This window comes from Paralichthys olivaceus, chromosome 20 (genome assembly GCF_024713975.1).
Source record: "Paralichthys olivaceus isolate ysfri-2021 chromosome 20, ASM2471397v2, whole genome shotgun sequence".
In the NCBI taxonomy this organism is placed as follows: domain Eukaryota; kingdom Metazoa; phylum Chordata; class Actinopteri; order Pleuronectiformes; family Paralichthyidae; genus Paralichthys; species Paralichthys olivaceus.
Genome location: NC_091112.1, coordinates 13,094,123 through 13,111,381, shown reverse-complemented (window position 1 = coordinate 13,111,381; position 17,259 = coordinate 13,094,123). Strand labels below are relative to the sequence as shown.

At 42.7% G+C, this 17,259-nt stretch overlaps 1 protein-coding gene across 20 annotated transcripts in view; it reads right to left on the bottom strand.

Annotated features, from left to right (window-relative positions):
* Positions 1-15,832, bottom strand: part of adgrb2 (adhesion G protein-coupled receptor B2) — a 208,001-nt gene extending 192,169 nt beyond the window's left edge. For 12 of the 20 annotated variants that reach the window (XR_011239554.1, XM_069516275.1, XM_069516283.1 and 9 more), the window contains exon 1: positions 12,792-13,645. The gene's annotated coding sequence lies outside the window, so the exon portion shown is untranslated. Of the gene's footprint in view, positions 1-12,791; positions 13,647-15,747 lie in introns of those variants that run through there. The other 8 variants (XM_069516278.1, XM_069516273.1, XM_069516276.1 and 5 more) reach the window with 3 other exon arrangements.
* Between the last annotated feature and the right edge of the window lie 1,427 nt (positions 15,833-17,259).

Genomic DNA, 17,259 nt, shown 5'->3' with positions numbered 1-17,259 from the left:
GCACGCACACACGCATGCACACACATTTTGCTAAATATAATCCTGCAACTGTGTGAAGAAGTGTAGATACGGGATATAGGCGAGTGGGAGCCAGACTGAGTCCTATCACTGTGCTGCCAGACACTTGCATGCACGCTCACATCAGCAAATCCACAATAAGAGCCAACACACACAAGCCTATACATACTTACACAATGATTCATGTTGTCAGACCTGCACTCTCATCCGCTCAATAATTATTTACAGCCATTTAACCTTGCCTTAAGGGACAATGAAGACCACATATTGAGTAGAGAGCCAGTGCAGTGCAGGCAGTGCTTAGCAGATTCTGTGGCCTCAGCACCCATACATTAGCAGGGCGTGTCTATGCACATTCTCTAATGCCTCCCACGTCTTTACAGCACAGGGGTATCCAATAAGTTTAGTGCTTCACAAGTTAATCTTCCACAAGTAGATCCTTAACAGCATTTCATATTTAGTTTATTCTTCATAACATAAAAAGCCATGAAAAATGAATTCTGATATAGATTTAGTGGAGGCAAGTGTCCCATAAGCTACTGTTTCATCATAGATTAAGCTCTGCAGGATTTAAACCACATTTATGTCAGGGTTTAACACCATCAGCGACTGTAACTTAGTGATGACCTTACCAGTCATGACATCTGGCGAGAGTATATGGTGGATATATATATATAGATATACATTTTCTTTTTGGTTGATATGTTTTAAATGGGTCATCCAGAAACCATAAAAAAAGTCGCCGAACCACCAGCTGTCTGCCAACAGCCTTGCAATTTTAAAAGTTTGGTTGAAGACCAGAATGTCTATCATGTATCATGTGTTTCCTCAGGGTGAGAGTGGGTGGGGTCTGTAGGGCCCCCCAGGTAAATTTGCCTGGGCCCCCAAAACCCCAAAATGCTTCTGCGACCGCTTCTGATATATTCAGAGATGATGAACACTTTTGTTGTATAATAGCATTGAAATAGCATTGATTTCCTTATTTAATCTTGGCTGCATTTTGAATGTTGTAGATTTCTTTTACAAGACATACAAGTTTGGATCAACATAATTTAGTAAAGGAGATTCGCTCCAACCTGGGACATTGACAACAATAGACATTTTAACAAAACAATACAGATGTTTAGCACACTGGTTTGAAAGTGAGTGTGAGTTCTGCTCCACTTCCAAAGGACACAGACATTCACCAACCATCTCCATTCAGAGACCCATTAGCCCCCCGTGTTCCCTAACGATTGCTGGAGATTGGCACCACCTAATTACATTCCGGGCCGGCCTATTCCTTCAAGGTACCAGGGTGCTGTTCCAGGAAGAGCTCTGCTCTGAATCTCACGGGTCTCCAGAGTGCTAGATTTAGGATCAACTGCAAAATTGGGTCTGGGAGAAAGGTGCTGATGGTGTGGCGAAGGGAGCTTGGGCTGCTATGATACTGGAACCGCGAGGGGAATTAAAACGCTGTCAGGCCACAAGCAATAAAACCTATCTAAGCATCACCAGGGATTTTCTTCTTCACTGGAGCACATATAGGGAAAGTCATAGGGTATTAATGGCTGATTTTAATGTCCATGTGTAGTGACTGCCTGCAAGTGTACTAAAGAGGTCTGTATGTATCTAAGAGGAGATTATGTTTGAGATTGTGCTGCTAAATCAGCTGTACATGTATCCATCTGCAGAATGAACCCATAGGTTCAAATATTTTACAGTCATGTTGAAAGTGCATTATTCACTTGAGATTAAAAAACACTTAACAACTTGAATGGATTCCTCTGTTTGTGTTTCTTGTGCATTTATATTTCTGTATATTGTCAAGGGTTACGCTGAATGCCTTTGTGAATTCCAACCAGGTAGAAGATAGACAAAGAGGAAGAAAAGAAAAGTATAGCTCAGGAAATATTTGTGCAGAAGGGTCTCTTGCTGAAGATTTCTATGTGGCACAGTGTGTTGCATCGTGTGTATGTGTGCGTGCTGCTGTTATAGCTCTGTGTGTGTGTGACAGACAAGGGCTCAGAAAAAAAGTGCTAATTCAACAGAGGAAGAACAGCAGAGATGCATAAAACACGCATGTAGTTTTGTTCCAGCAGACCAAGATCCCACTGTGGAGATGTAAATCTGCTCGGAACACAGACACGCGTGGCATTGCTGAGAAGCCATTGTGCAAAATAAGGTGACCGGCCACGATACACGTTTGAGTATATGTGGTGCAGTTTATTGTACACAAGCGTATACTTACTAGAAATGCTGAATGTGTATGTGCACTAAAACGGAATGGATCATAAAAATAAGTAACACTGGCACTATGGATATTCACAGAAGCAGCAAGGAAAAAGCTTAACATGCAGCCTTGTGAAAGATGGATGACTTTCTATATAAAATGGAAAAAATGACTGTCACACTGATTCAGTTATAGTTATTGGATGAAAAGCGTTAGATTGAAGACAACTTTTAGCATGATCTATTTTCTAAAATTGATAACAGCCCTCTAATTGGGCCACCTGCTCTTTAAGGCATTTTATCATCCTGCATTGGAGCTGCACTGAAACCTAGGCATTACGATCACAGCTCGGACAATCACTACGTATTTCCCTGAGTTCCAAAGAAGGTTTTGGGCGTGTAAGGTTCCTGAAGCAACTCATTACACGTCTCAAATCACACTGCGCGGCTGTGTTTGTTTCCAGTGAGCACAAGCAAAATCTGGCTAATCTTTATGTTGCACAGCTTAAAGCTTAACACTTGGCTAACAAACAATTCAATTAGATCTTTTACAGCCTCTACTTACTCCAAAGCAAACCTCCTCCATGTCCACAGAGCGCCCCGCTGGGAATGGTTTCAGCACGCACCTGACAATGTGAAACAAATCAGCGATCCAGCGATAGCATTTTTGACGCTTTTACTGTCCATGAACCATATGAGCCCCCAATGGAGACTTTGTCTGTCTGTTTCACCGGTTTGTGAGCGCAGATCATAATGTGGTCACAGCAAAACTTCCTGCAGTAGTATAAGATAAGCCTATGATTACTGCATTACATGTACATTTGATCAATGTAATTCTATTGGTTGTGTTTCTGCATATAATATTTTATTGGTATCATATAATGCCTGTCACTTGAAGTGTATCATTACATTTTAAATCTTCTCTATCTAAAGATTTCTTCTCTATACTATACATACACATATTGTATCTATCAGCAATGTGACCAAAGCCTCTAGAAATGATTTGTTTTTTCAGAAAATGTTTAACACAATAGAGTAATATTGAGAAAAAGAATAAATATCATCAAGTTATTGATATAAGTTATTTGTCTACGAAACAGAGCAAAGCACTTGAACTTGATCTGCTCTTTGCCACATACGCTGCTGAAACCTCTTGTTCTCAACACGTCTTTGTTATCGATTTTTTTTTACCTGTGCCCACTGACCTTCACGTTAGCCAGAGTCATGGTGCAGAGTCACTGGGTGACAAAATAAATAGCTCCAACATATACGCTTCGTTAAAATCTTTTATTTGCACATTACTGGATACGCATGAGTTAAAACTAAGAAGATAGATTAGGTCTTTATGCTGAATTATGCTACACTCCGGCTTTATACTTTACATGGAATAAGATTAAGCTTTTTACCAAGAAATTGACAACAGCATGCATATCACGTTGTGTATATATATATATAATGAATTGCTGTACTATAATATGTATTTGTTTAATACATGGAGTATGCACTTGTTTAAATGATATTTAGGATTATTTAAGTTTAAGTTGTGTGGGTGCAGATATTAAAGTTAAGTGTGTTATGCTGGCTTTGTTTGTTGAGTACAGTGTTTCCTGTGTCCACTGGTGTTTGTGTGGATGTGCCTCATTATACACATCATCCTGCCTGCTGGATGTATGAACAGTGCCCATAAAAAATATTGATGAAGAGCACACGTGAACCATCGTGTGTGTGCCAATGCGCGTGTGTGTGTGTGTGTGTGTCTATGCATGTGTGCGTGTGTCTGTGTGTGTGGGGGTAGCAGGGGTATTACTTCACAGGGGCCCAGTGGCCTCTCGCTCCAGGTTTAATTACATTGTTGGCCTCTGCAACACTCTCATTTCATCTACCTGTCTAATTGCTGCAGAGGTAGCTGGAGGGCCACATGATGACCCAGCCTGTGGTCACAGTGTTCAGAGGGGAAACAGTGAATTACACAGCACATCTGTGGAGGGACCACAGTCTGGCTCCAAAAGACCTGTGGCTCTCCATGAAAATCAGAGTCCTGTTATTAATGTCAGTATTTCATCTTTAGACATTTAAAGCTGCATGGCTGAAGCCAATTGTTTAGAGGGTTGTTCGTTGTTTACAACCCTAGACTATAAGGCTGAAAAGTCAAGCCAAATCGCCTCAATCTCCCCCTGGTGGCTGGCTGCATTAAAGGGCATAAACCCCATCTTCTCCATGTTAGTGGATGGGGCATGGACAAAACTAAAATGTCAAATAAGGTAGTTTCTGTCATTTTAGGTAGTTCTTATCAGACTGGTGTATCGGCAGGACCTCAATACCATGGCTGCTGCACAAACTCTGGCTCCAAATGAGCAACATGTGCTCTCGTATTTGGGATAATTGGCTTTGTTTCTGGATAGTGGGAGAAAGTGAAGAAAAATGTTGTCTATTTTTATATAGAGTGTGTTTTTAACTTGGTAGATTGGTAGATTGTTACATGTCAAGTGGGGTGCTATAATTAAAGTTTAGAACATAAAGAGAACTGGAGCCAACAATACAACAGGGCTGGAAGATTACCCATAATCCCTCTCCAATAAAGATCATATTTGCCCAAAATACACTAAATTAAAAGCAGGAAATTACTATGGAACTTTTGTTATCAAACTAAATTCAAATTTGACTGACAATGAAGCCATATGACACTGCATTGAGAAAATGCTGCATGATTATTAAATTATTAAATTATGTGCACGTGATCACATGTTCGTATGTTTAAGTGGGATAGCGGCAGTTTCCAGTTCCAACTCAAACATCCTGTATTCTGAGCTGCTTCCCAGCTGCTGTTGGTTTTTATATTTACTGCTCACCATTTCCTCTCCAGTCATGCTGGGGGGAAACAGGCTGCAGCTCTCTGCATAGCAAGTGTGATGCATGCTGCTGCTCGGTTATATTATTCAACACAAACTAAGAAAAAAAAAGTGTCACGAGTATTCAAAATGCAAAGATGCAGATGGAGGCTAACAAGTCAAGATTTGTAGATTGCACAAAAGCGAGACAAAGACGTGTCAACCCAGGATGAAAATGTTTCAACTAAAGCAGAATTGTGCCGTTAGCCCAATCTGTGTGTATGATTCCGCTTGATGTATGTATAGAGACAGAAACAAAAGATGACGGTCTGAAGGGAAATAACTGAGGAGTCCTTGTAAAGCACACACACACACACACACACACACACACACACACTAAAGCAAACATCTGTATTGCCATTTGGGGACACATATGCTTGATGTTAGCACGTAAAAGACACAAACAAAAAGGAAGAACGAGAGCAATCAAATGCCCTTAGAAGGAGTCATGAGAGATGCAGCAGCTTCAGACTTTAAAAAAAGCTGCTTGGTACAGAGTCACATTGTTCCTCTCACTTATACCCTGCAAGGTCCCTGGTGCAGCTTTCACACACTTTGTGCTGTTTCAACTCAGGTTATTTCATTGTGCATTTTGAAAATGTCCCTGCAAATCACACCTGTTCTTGGCACTTACTGAAAAAAATAAATTTGATTGAAGTTAAGAACATGGTTGGAGTGTTTCAGTCCCAGCATGCGTGACATGTTTGTACAATGGGTATTTTGGTTACATGTGTTTCAAAGGTCTTTGTAAACCAAGTCTCTGTTTTCCGTCTTTGATTTTTAATCTGTCATCACAGAAAACTTGCACACCGAATATGATGAGGTTTCTTATTCTTTTTGTTCCAATGAACATGGAGTCAGGTCAGTGAGTACAATTTTGTGGTCATCTTACTTTCTGAAAAAAAAAAAAAAAAAACGGAGCCCACCCAATCCTGAGAAGCCATCAGGAAAAACGAGAATTTCATCTTCCGCATAATTATCCTGATCGCATCCAAATCTACTTCTGGATGTCGGTGACCTGGTTTGATTCGCTACCAGCACCTGAGATTGCATATTAAAAAGAATTAAATAAATATCTTTGATACAAATGATCCCAAACAGCTACGAAAACTTTGATGACAGACAACTTTCGGAGCCGTGTGTAAACCTGATTGACACATTAGGTTGTAAAAAAATACAGACTTGGTTTGCATAGAACCTTTTTAATAAATGTTCACCAAAATACCAAATGTGCAATAATTCATTACTTTTTCCAAATCATCAATAGGTTACTTAGAATGTATTTATTCTCTAAAACATTTTGTAGCTTGCATTTTTATTTACTTTCAAGAAATACTTTTTTCCTAAAGCTTCACATTCTAAACCTGCTACAGCCAAACTCACGGTGAACATTTCTCTCTCTTTACAATTCACAGTCTTTTCTCTTCCTGTGTCTCCTGTTGTAACCAGTACAAATAAATACATGGACAAACAATAGGGACACATGAAACGCACAAAATGTTTCCATTCCAAGGTTTTTTAAATTTACAGAAAACATGACAATGCACTATGCACCACTGGGATTCAACTAATGGTCTCCATGGCAACTCGACTGTAGGCTACTGTCAAATATCCCACCTGACATGCTGTGAGTCTACCCAGCATGCCTCTGGGTTGGAATTCCACCTGTCCACTTAGTTTCCTCTAAAACCACACAAGCTGCAGCTTTGACAAGCCACTGAACCCAGGTAGGTGCTACACACAGATACACACTCAGAGGCATGGATAATCGCACACCCGTCAATGTACATCAACACACACACACATCCATACAGACTCACACAGGCCTAATAAAACATGAAACTTGGCAGGACATCGTGTCTGTCATGTCTGTCTTATCTTATCCTCTCTGAGCACATTCCAAGAACATGTTTCATTTGCAGCAGCAGCCTGCGCAGTCGACAAAGTCCTCATTCAAGATAATTTCCTGCTCTTACTTTTTCATGGATGTTCTCTCTCTTTTACTAAAGATACATTTAAATGTGTCACAAGTTGTCTGGAGTCTGAGGCCTTTGGTTGCTTTACACAGCAAAGTGTTGCATAAGATGAACATTAAAAGCAAAGTCAGGACGTTCTGTTATTTTCAACATTACCAAGAGGTAAGAAATCCAATGCGTTACACACTGTGCTTTAGTGACACACGTGCACAAATTTGACCTTTTAGATGAAAGGAATAATCATTGCAATGCCTCATTCACACTAACCTCTTCTGAATTTTGCAACTTTGACAAAAAATAACTTGTTTGCAAAAAACACCCTGCAGCACGTTCCACTTCAGGAATATTGCATCCTTTCCAATCAAAAGCACTTGAATGCACGAGATGGCATATTTACTGAGCCCGAACTTACAACACTGGACACACACATAGATGCACACATCAGATCTCATCAGATCAAACCACAAAGGAGTCCGGGCTCCTTCCATCTGCTTCGGCGGAGCACAGTATTCCACTGGTTGGCCTGCACACATGGAGCGCCCTCCTCTATCTGGAGCTGTAATGGAGGCCGACGGGTGCCACAGCAGGGCACTGTGCTGATGACGAGGCCAATGTGCGAAGGCAGATGAGTCTTCCTCTTCTGATCACAGAGTTATGCAGTGGAACTGGCCACCTGCTAGTGTGGGAATGACTGTTTTTAATGTGTATGTGTGTTTCTGTTATGCGCATTAACAGACATTAGATTAAAAACAGAGAATAGGGTGTTATGCATGGTGATGTAATGGTTAAGCCAAGAAAAGAGACAAAAAAGACAGGAGAGGGAGACAGATGGGATGAGAATGAAAAGGTTCGATTTGTCCAGTAAGCTGCTGAGAAGCAACCTGAGAAAAAGCAATCATGAAAACATGTTGGCTCAGACGGTCCTCGTGGGCCTTCCTGTACTGCACCATAAAGTCGCACTTTCCATCCCCAAGGGCCACGCATTGAGAAAAGGATGACACAAGTCAAATATTACTGCAAGGATGCACTCAGTCAACAAACAAACACACGCAAACACATGTTGTAATTTTATAATTGTGAGGACTGTTCAAGTTGTCCCCAATTAATTGATCTTTAGGCTGAAATGTGTCCCTAAAGGTAGCATATGACAGAACAGACTAACAGACATCAAGTAACAACCTCACATTGGGCCGTCAGTGCCTTGCAAAGACTGCTTGCTCGGCTTTGCACAGTTATTAACATAAAAACTCATCGAATTAACTGTTCTCTATGGTTGTATTGTGGCAGTTTCTGCAATCAATATTAATCAGAGATGTGAATTATCCCTGCGAGTCAAGGCAATTAATTTGTTTTGTTTTCTCTCCCCCCTCATCCTCCTGAAGTCCCAACCTATCTATTCTCAAGGAGGCCCATCCTTTCACTTTTCTTGCCAAAAGGCTTAATTAATTGCAGAGAGCGAGTCTATAGGGCTGGGGCTTTTGTTTCCTGTTGATTTTCTTTTTAGCCTTTGCCTTGCCCAAGCCCAGTCATGCTTATAGAGAACCCCCCCAACCAAAATGGCACTTGCTGCAAATATTGACACAGTCACCCGCGGCCGTGCCAAATGCACGCCGCCCCAGTGACAGAGGCATCTGTGACTCCGAACGAAGGATGGCAGAGCATATGAAGTAGGAGGGAACAATATATGATGCTGAGCAGAGGATAGGAGGAAAGTACATGCCCTGACAAAATCTTTTTTGCTATTTTTTTAAAACCTGTATTCAGCAAAACTTTAGCGTGCTAGTGCATCATCTCTTTGAACTACACTTGAACCCAAACATGCTCATACGTTATGGTCATTTTGCTAAGCAGTGGCCGGAGCTGGTGATGGCTGACGTGTGCACAGAGCCGACAACAGTGTGTATTTACGTGTGTGTGTGTGTGTGTGTGTATATATATATATATATATCTGGTGTGAATAATTTTTATATACATATATATATAAATTATTCACACCGGGGCATAAACTTTGTCTCCCCCATGTTAACGAACTGGACATGGACCAAACTGAAAAAGTCAAAGTACACGTCAATTAAATGTAAAGACGTAATCTGTCATTTTATGTTGTTTTTATCACACTGACGTGTGTTCAAGTCATCATTACTGTAATAATAAACCCACCCAGGCTTTATCACTAGACCACTTTTAATATTAGTTATCAAGCTCCAATTATAAGATCACGATTCAGTAGATGAACAGAGCAAATAGAGATAGAGGTGGAGAAGAGAGTGAGAAGCTTGTTAGGGAAAGGCCATGAAGGGGAGGAAGTGTGTGTTTGTGAGATGGGAGGATGAGGAGGAGGAAGGGGGTTGTGTGTTCGAGGAAGATAGAGGAACAATGGTCCAGCCAGGGTGCAGTGATCCAGGGAAGACCAAGCTGTCACCCGGCCCCTGGTCCATATGCACTGTTTAAATAGCATGCATGTGCACGCACACAAACACACACACACACACACTGCTTGTCTAACCACCATCACTTTGCGTATTGTATTTTCTCCCTCCCGCTGCGTGTGTATTGATGTCAGCTTTCGCACATTTGCCCATCAGAGTGGCTTGAGTGAAAGTGAGATGTGAATAGAGACACACAGAGAGGAGGTTAGAGAGAGGTTTGTGTGAACAGTAGGTGTGTGTGTGTGTGTGTGTGTGTGTGTGTGTGTGTGTGTGACAGAGAGAGAAGGGGAGAAAGATTTAGCATTGCCAGCATTAGTGGATGACACGTGGGCAGATATGGAAGATGTTATTAGTATCACATTTACAGGCCTTATAAAACTGCCACAGAGCTGGGTGTTTTTCATACGTCTTCAGCAGATACGTCTCACACTTTCATTTCAGTTGCATTTCTAGAAGCTGCACAGATGATCATTCCATGATAGCACAGTCATTACTCGCGACCTCATTTCTTGCTCCCATTTAACTTTCCTGTTCTGCTTCGGTCAAAATGGACCATTCTCATAACCTATAATTTTTTTTCTGTATCTGATTCCCACGAGGCATCAACAGTTATAACGACCAGTGGAGCGATACATCAATTCTTGCAACAAGTCCCTGTTTCTCTAACCTCTTCCCACATTGCGCCACATAATTACAGTAAATTACACCTGAACAAATGTTGTAATAATGTATGACATCAGTTCTTCTTCTGTAGCTTTGGGCGATATAACATGTCACGCTGTGGTAGCACCACAATCACTGGTGTCTGTTGCCACTGGTTCTTTTGAATGCAATGATGCAACGAGTGCTGTCCAGGGTGCTGAATCTGGGATGGCTCAGGAATCCCATTGGTGGGGACTGATGGCCAAAACTTTTTTTTTTTTTTTTTACTTTGATTGATCATGTTACACCAACGGCACCTCCCTCCACTCCAGCCACATCCACCCCCTACACCAATGCTTTTGTGAGTAGCCACTTCAGTTGCCCATTGTGGAAGTAGGTTTTCTGGTGGTTTCATGTGAACTTAAGCAATAGAGAGAAAGAAAAAGAAACCTAAGTCAGACATTACATGTAAAAAGTAAAAATCCCCACATCTTTATCTGTTAAATTAAATAAATCAAACCGGTGAAGCATTGAGAACCACTCTTCTTTAAGCTCATTAGTCCCTGCTATGCTCTGCAGGATAAACGAAATACTGATCCACTGAATGGATATGAGCACACTTGAAGGTTTTGGGTGCCCTGTGAACACCTTATCTCCTCAGCCCAGCAGGTTTTAAAAATAAATAAATAAAAAAGGTGCCTCCCCTCACATCCAACTCATGAGTTATCACCCATTCCTCACTCATCTCTGCATAAAGGGGACGCTACCCTGCCGGCTCCAGTAGTTCCAAACAGCAGCACAGAGGAATGAAACAAACAAGGCTATTCACTTTAAATTAAAAAAAAAAAAAAAGAAATAATAAAGGTTTTCTTGATGATTTTATTCCTTAAACTTCTATTACATGATTACTGAACTTCCCTGTCAGAATATGATTAATACCAGAGGCTAACTCTGACCTGCTAATCCAAATCCTGAATGCTGCCAAGAACCAGAGGAACAGTGGCTGCTCATGAATCAGTGTCCCTGTTAAATACCCACAGGCTGCTGTAGTGGAGTTCGGCTGTTCTCAGAATAAATAAGATATTGTTGGAGAGAAATTGTTCAGCGTGCCACAGATGGTTACTTGGGGGAATAAAAAAAAAATCACCGAGGTGCCAAGTGTGTTATTTTCCGTTATTTAAGGGGATTTGATCGTGATGGGAGTTTGTTTTCAGGTGCGGTCGGAGAGACACTGCACGCTCAACAGATGGGTATGGAGGGACAAACACACATACAGACTCGATGCTCGGAGGCTCCTTTGCACTCTGCTGTCGCGTCCCGGTTGTCATTCCCGCTCAGCGTCACCAGAGCCACCTGCTCGCTAGTGGGGTGGGGAGGGGGACGAGACGAGGCGAGAGTCTGAGGTTGAGACTCCACGCGTCCTACGCATACTTTGTCATTTCACTGATAATAACCGAGCGATAGACTTGGAAGAGGTCTGGCAACGAGGAGAGGCGCCACTGCGGCAGACGCACGCACAAGAGCGAGCAGAGACGCACGACAATAAACCGGACCTCAGTGCGTGTGATCAGGTAGCTTTTCAAAGGGCTTTCTGTTGCATTTTGAGATGCCAGCACGGATGTAAGTCGAGCAGCCCCCCCCCCCCCCCCCCCCCCCCCCTTTCAATGCCCTGTGCGCGCTCACTGGCGTCTTTGGTACATCCTGGCTCTTTAGCATGCACCGAGAGAAGGCAGCCACTCACCCAGGCGCACAGTGCGCACAGAGAGAAGGGGGGGGGGGGGGACGTCGGCATCGGCTCTCTAACCCATACTGCTGTGCGTGAACCAGGCTACGGAGGAGACATCGGTCTCCTGCCGGGAATCATCTCCAACCATTAGGGGCACTGTAAGAGGAGCTTCCGTGCGGGTGGAAGAGCTCTGATTTATTAATGTTATTCTAAACTCAAAATGGCACACCATTGCTATATATGTGTGTGTGTGTGTGTGTGTGTGTGTGTGTGTGTTGGGGAGGGGGGTGCGGACGTGAGCCAGTATGGAAGGTGGAAATAAAAGTGTCCGTGCTGGCTAGTTGCGCACGATCTGTCATGCCTGTGTGTGTGTGTGTGTGTGTGTGTGTGTGTGTGTGTGTGTGTGTGTGTGTGTGTGTGTGCGTGCGATTGGGTTTCTTTTGGCCACTGCGCAAAGTTACAGGTCTGCCAGCGGCTTCAGAGACAGCTCCCTGAGTGTTTCCCCACAGAAGGGTTCAGCATCCAGGGAGCTGCCGCTCCTGTCCACCTGTGCACAATAACATGTGCTGAAATTCTGCTGCTGACATGGATTTTTTTATTGTTTTAGTCTCCTTTGAGCAATAGGACTGTTCTTCCGCTCAGGTCCACAGATCACACATCCCCGCCACGTAACTCACTCCTCAGTGACTGGAGGAAATGACAGTCCAGTAAAACCTCCTTCAATCTGAGAACAAATGCTGGACTCCACTCATGCACTGATCTTTACGCAGGGATGTGGAGAATGAAATAAATAAATACACAAGAGGGTAGACTGCAAAGCAATCCAGACTATACATGGCGCAAAGAAACAATTGAACGATTCACATTCCATGTTGAGGTTAATGCATATATAACACGTTACCTGGTCGCTGTCAGCAGTAGCCTAGTTATTTGATGCGACGGCTATTCCCCGATCGGTTCCGTGGAAACAAATTAAGTTTCCCATCCATGGCACGTCTCGGATGGAGAGGGAGACTATCATTCATTCATCCCGGCTGCTGCGCTGATCCTTCTCCCCCAGCGAATGTTCACTGCGAGGCATCCCACTTCTGCGCCTCCGGAACGGACCAGAAAAACAAGAAGGTAAATAAATAATAAATAGATAAATAAAAAGCAAGGGACAATCGCTAAGGACATGAAATCATAAAGTCGCCATAGATCAAATGAATGAACACAGGAACGCAAAAGAGGCAATGCGAAAAAATGAACGAAAAAAGAAGGGACGTCGTTATTGTAGATGTCCAGTTTTGTTCAGAGAAAAAAATACATCCACGTCATATAATCTCCATGGTTTTGCGCATATATGGGCACAGTGTATATTCCAAAGTAGCAGGAGGACGCGCTCACAGGCAGCAGCGCCGCAGCAGCAGGGGCAGAGCGGGATAACGGGCTTTATTTCTACTGATGCCCGGCACTCCAAGTCCGAGGGAGCTCCTCGTGTGAGAGCACAGATTGGAACGGAGAGACTGCGATGGAGGGGGCGTGGGAAGGAAAACAAGAAAAGAGAAACAACAAAACAACTATTACTCCGTCAAGTGCCAGAGGGTGAAACGTTGTCTCTGGTGCTCGCCTGCGCTGGCATTTGGGAAAGGTATCCACAGGCAGCAGCTCGCAGTCGGGCATCTGGCTCCCCTGCAGTCGCTTCGCAAGCGTAGGACAGAGATGCGCGCCCTCGCTGCCCTCCGCCGGGGATCCGTCACGCGCGTTCACAACGGAGCGCCCCCCCTCCTCTACTTCCCGCTTTTTCTACCTCCACTGCCATCCCATGCTGTGACGTCAGCACACGAGTTTACAAATAGGCTACAGCGAAGATGTATTCAAATTCGTAAAAGACATCACAAGTCATTTATCATGTTTGTAACGTGAGACAAATGTCCCTGTTTGCTTTTATAGACAGATTCAAGTCGTGGATCAGGACTTAAAACACCTACAAACAGTATTGTAATGTTTGACTCACGCGTGTGGACTCAGACTGTGACCAGTGCTGCACGAACAGAAGATGTAGTCTTGGCAATGATACCCGCTGTCTGGACCAGAAGGCTAATTTGTCATCAGCTGATAACCAATGAGCTCCAAGATTGAGATTTCACGGAAACTTCTGGTGTCTCCGTTCACAATCACACACAGTATATTTAAGAGTTAGCAGTTATGCCTAAGGGGTGGTCAAAAATATTTCAAGAATTCTGCACTGGATGTACACGTTGTTAAATAGTTGTGACTACAATGACACCGCAGAGCTACTGGATGTTTGTTAGCTCCTCAGCTGCTCCTCGGCCAGAAATATTCTAAAACATAGAATGGTTTCGGCTTTGTTTATGTTTTCGTTACCAATCCTGCGAACCCTAGGTGAAGCTGAAGAGCTAAGATTCACACAAATCATGCAAGTGTCTTAATCTCTTTACAGTTTGGGATTCTTCACTTATATCACCATCATCTGATGCAGGAGATGATGTGATTATATTTTGGGGCAACTTGCTGCATATATTTGCATATGGATGAGTAAAAGTGGTGGGACATTAGTCAGCTCAAGTGCTTCTTTTGAAGGCTCGGAGGTGAAGGCGGTGCAGCCCTCCTAGAGCTGACAGATATACCAGCCATCCATATATTCATCCACCATCCATTTTTCAGCCTACTTACACTTCATCTGTTTCAGGAACAATAAAACATATTAAATGAATGGCATTATATCTAAGTCAATGTGGGTGGAAGCTTTTATCCTCATAGATGTTTTCTCTTTTGTCAACATGTATGTGCTACCTTGGCAGTCAGGTGGAGAGAAAGAAATATGACCACTACAAAATGAAGTCTATCTTTTGAAGACAAAAGTGAGCTGTATTATTTTCCCAAACCAGATTTGAAAATTGCTCACCATTAGACTGATTGAACACAGCGGCAAAGAAATAGAAGCTATCAAGGGTCTGTGTCTGCCAGGTTGCAGTCTGTCAGAGCCCAGATATTAACCAGAAAACCTGCTGGTACTGCAAGTTCTTAAAAAGGAGGCTTTTTTTTTTTTTTTTCAAAACTGTATGTCCATCAGCAGGTAGCTAGATTCCATTTGTATTTGTATTCATTTCCATGTAAATATATCATTTTGTGGCCATTTTGTGTAAATAAATATTGTGTACTAACCGGGAAACCATTAGCAAGCTCCTGCTTATTTGATAAATGGGTCTGGCCCCTCCCCCGGCTCACACAGATTTACATTCAAACTGAAACCGGTCAAGTCAATCACAGCCATTTATCCAAAATGGGGCACGTTTGATAGAAAGATTTTTGAACAACATAGATGTGTTCTGCTGACGTGGAGAGGTTTGTTGAATCCGCTATAGAATAGACAATACTAAACCAAGTGGATGGTATATTCTCTCTAAATCAAGAACCAACCACCACTAACATCATTTTTTCATCTACCAATCACACAGTTAATTTCCTGATTGGTTGTAGGTGTAGCAAATTACTTCCAGAGGCAACTCCATTTGTAAAGGGAGGGAAACTCTCTACAAGGCTTAAATATAAAATAGACACAACAATTAACAGTAAATAACACAATGTCACTGTGAATGGTTGTTGTCACTATACGTGGTCCTGGTAATCTGTCCAAGGTGAATCCCACCCTTGGCCCCAAAGTCAGTTGGGCTTGGTTTCAGTCCGTCTACAATGTCAGGTTAGGGGGGGTAGGACCAAAACTCAGAACTAAAAGTTTGAAACGAAAAGTGTCTTTTATTTTAAGGTAAACGTAACAAGGAATCTTCAATAAATCAAAAGATGCACTCAGGCAAAACAGGGGAGTAACACGGGGAAAGACATGAAACACTTACTGGGAACGTGGCGAGAGGTGACATGAACATGATGAGGGTAAACGACGACGAGGGCATAAGACGACATAAATGACGAACCAACAACCACACAGGGGGAACACCAAGACTTAAATACACACTTGAACTAATGAGTAACTGGGGACAGGTGGCACAGGACAAACAGGTGAGCATGACGAGGGCAGGAAGTCAAATGGGGAGAACACACCAGGAGCAGGGACTACAAAATAAAACAGGAAACAGAGGAACACTGAAAAAACTTAAAACATGAATTCAAAACGTAACAAAAACACTGTTTAAACAAGAACTGAAAACACTCTTCATAAAAGAGGACACAGAGATGAACACAGGAGAAGCACAGGGTGGAACATAGAGGGGAACACAGAGATGAACACAGGAGAAGCACAGGGTGGAACATAGAGGGGAACACAGAGATGAACACAGGAGAAGCACAGGGTGGAACATAGAGGGGAACACAGAGATGAACACCGTAAGGCACACAGGAGAAACACAGGGTGGAACACATACGAACGCAGAAGAGAACATGAGAGGAACACAGGGTGAAACATAGAAAGAGAAACATAGAGATGAACACAGGGTGAAGCACAGAGGAACACAGAAAGGAACACGAGAGGAACCCAGAGATGAACATAGCACAAACTTAAAACATGGATTCAAAACGCAACAAAAACACTGTTTAAACATGAACTGAAAACACTCTTAATAAAAGAGGACAAAATACAATAACCGTGACAGAAAAATACCATAACCGTGACATACAATCCTCAAAGGATAAGCAGTATAGATAATGGTTGGATGGACAGTGTACAACACCACAAGCAGCGACTGCAGATTTTGATATGATAGAAGTGGGCTATAGGTCATGGCAGACATTTGCTTTGGCATCAACTTCTCCCCTGGCAACTGTGCATATCATTGCATGGAAGCTATGTTGCAACTACTATGTCATCCAGAAGATCACAAACTGATTTCAGGAAAATACAGCTGGATGGATTTCATCTTGGATGAGGATGCAGGGTGGAGAGCGATGATACCTGAGGAGTACGAGGATGTAACTGGAGTCAGGCCAGGAGCTTTGGAACAGGAATTTGAAGGATGCTTTGCAGAGATAACCAAATTAACGGTAAGATCTTGCATATAAAGCTCAGGTGGAACTTTAAGACCTCCTGAATTCTTGTCTTAAGCTGGTGCTGAACAGAGAATTAGTCCCAGGGAAGCCTTTGAACAGTTTATAAAGATGGTTCAACTGGTGTTTGAAATTAAATCCAGCTCCTCTGCAGATACTGCCCTTCAATTCATGACTGTTTCCCCCTTGCATAATTTAGATGAATCAGATGGCTCTCTCATTGACAATATAACAAGTGATGACGGGTTGTGAAGAGTCAGATCCTGTGGCCTAATATTGTATTCTAACACTTGTCTCTGCACTGACTTGCAGTAACAGCCAGCTACTGCCATAACAAATTGATTCATTAGCTACAGAGATATTTTCCG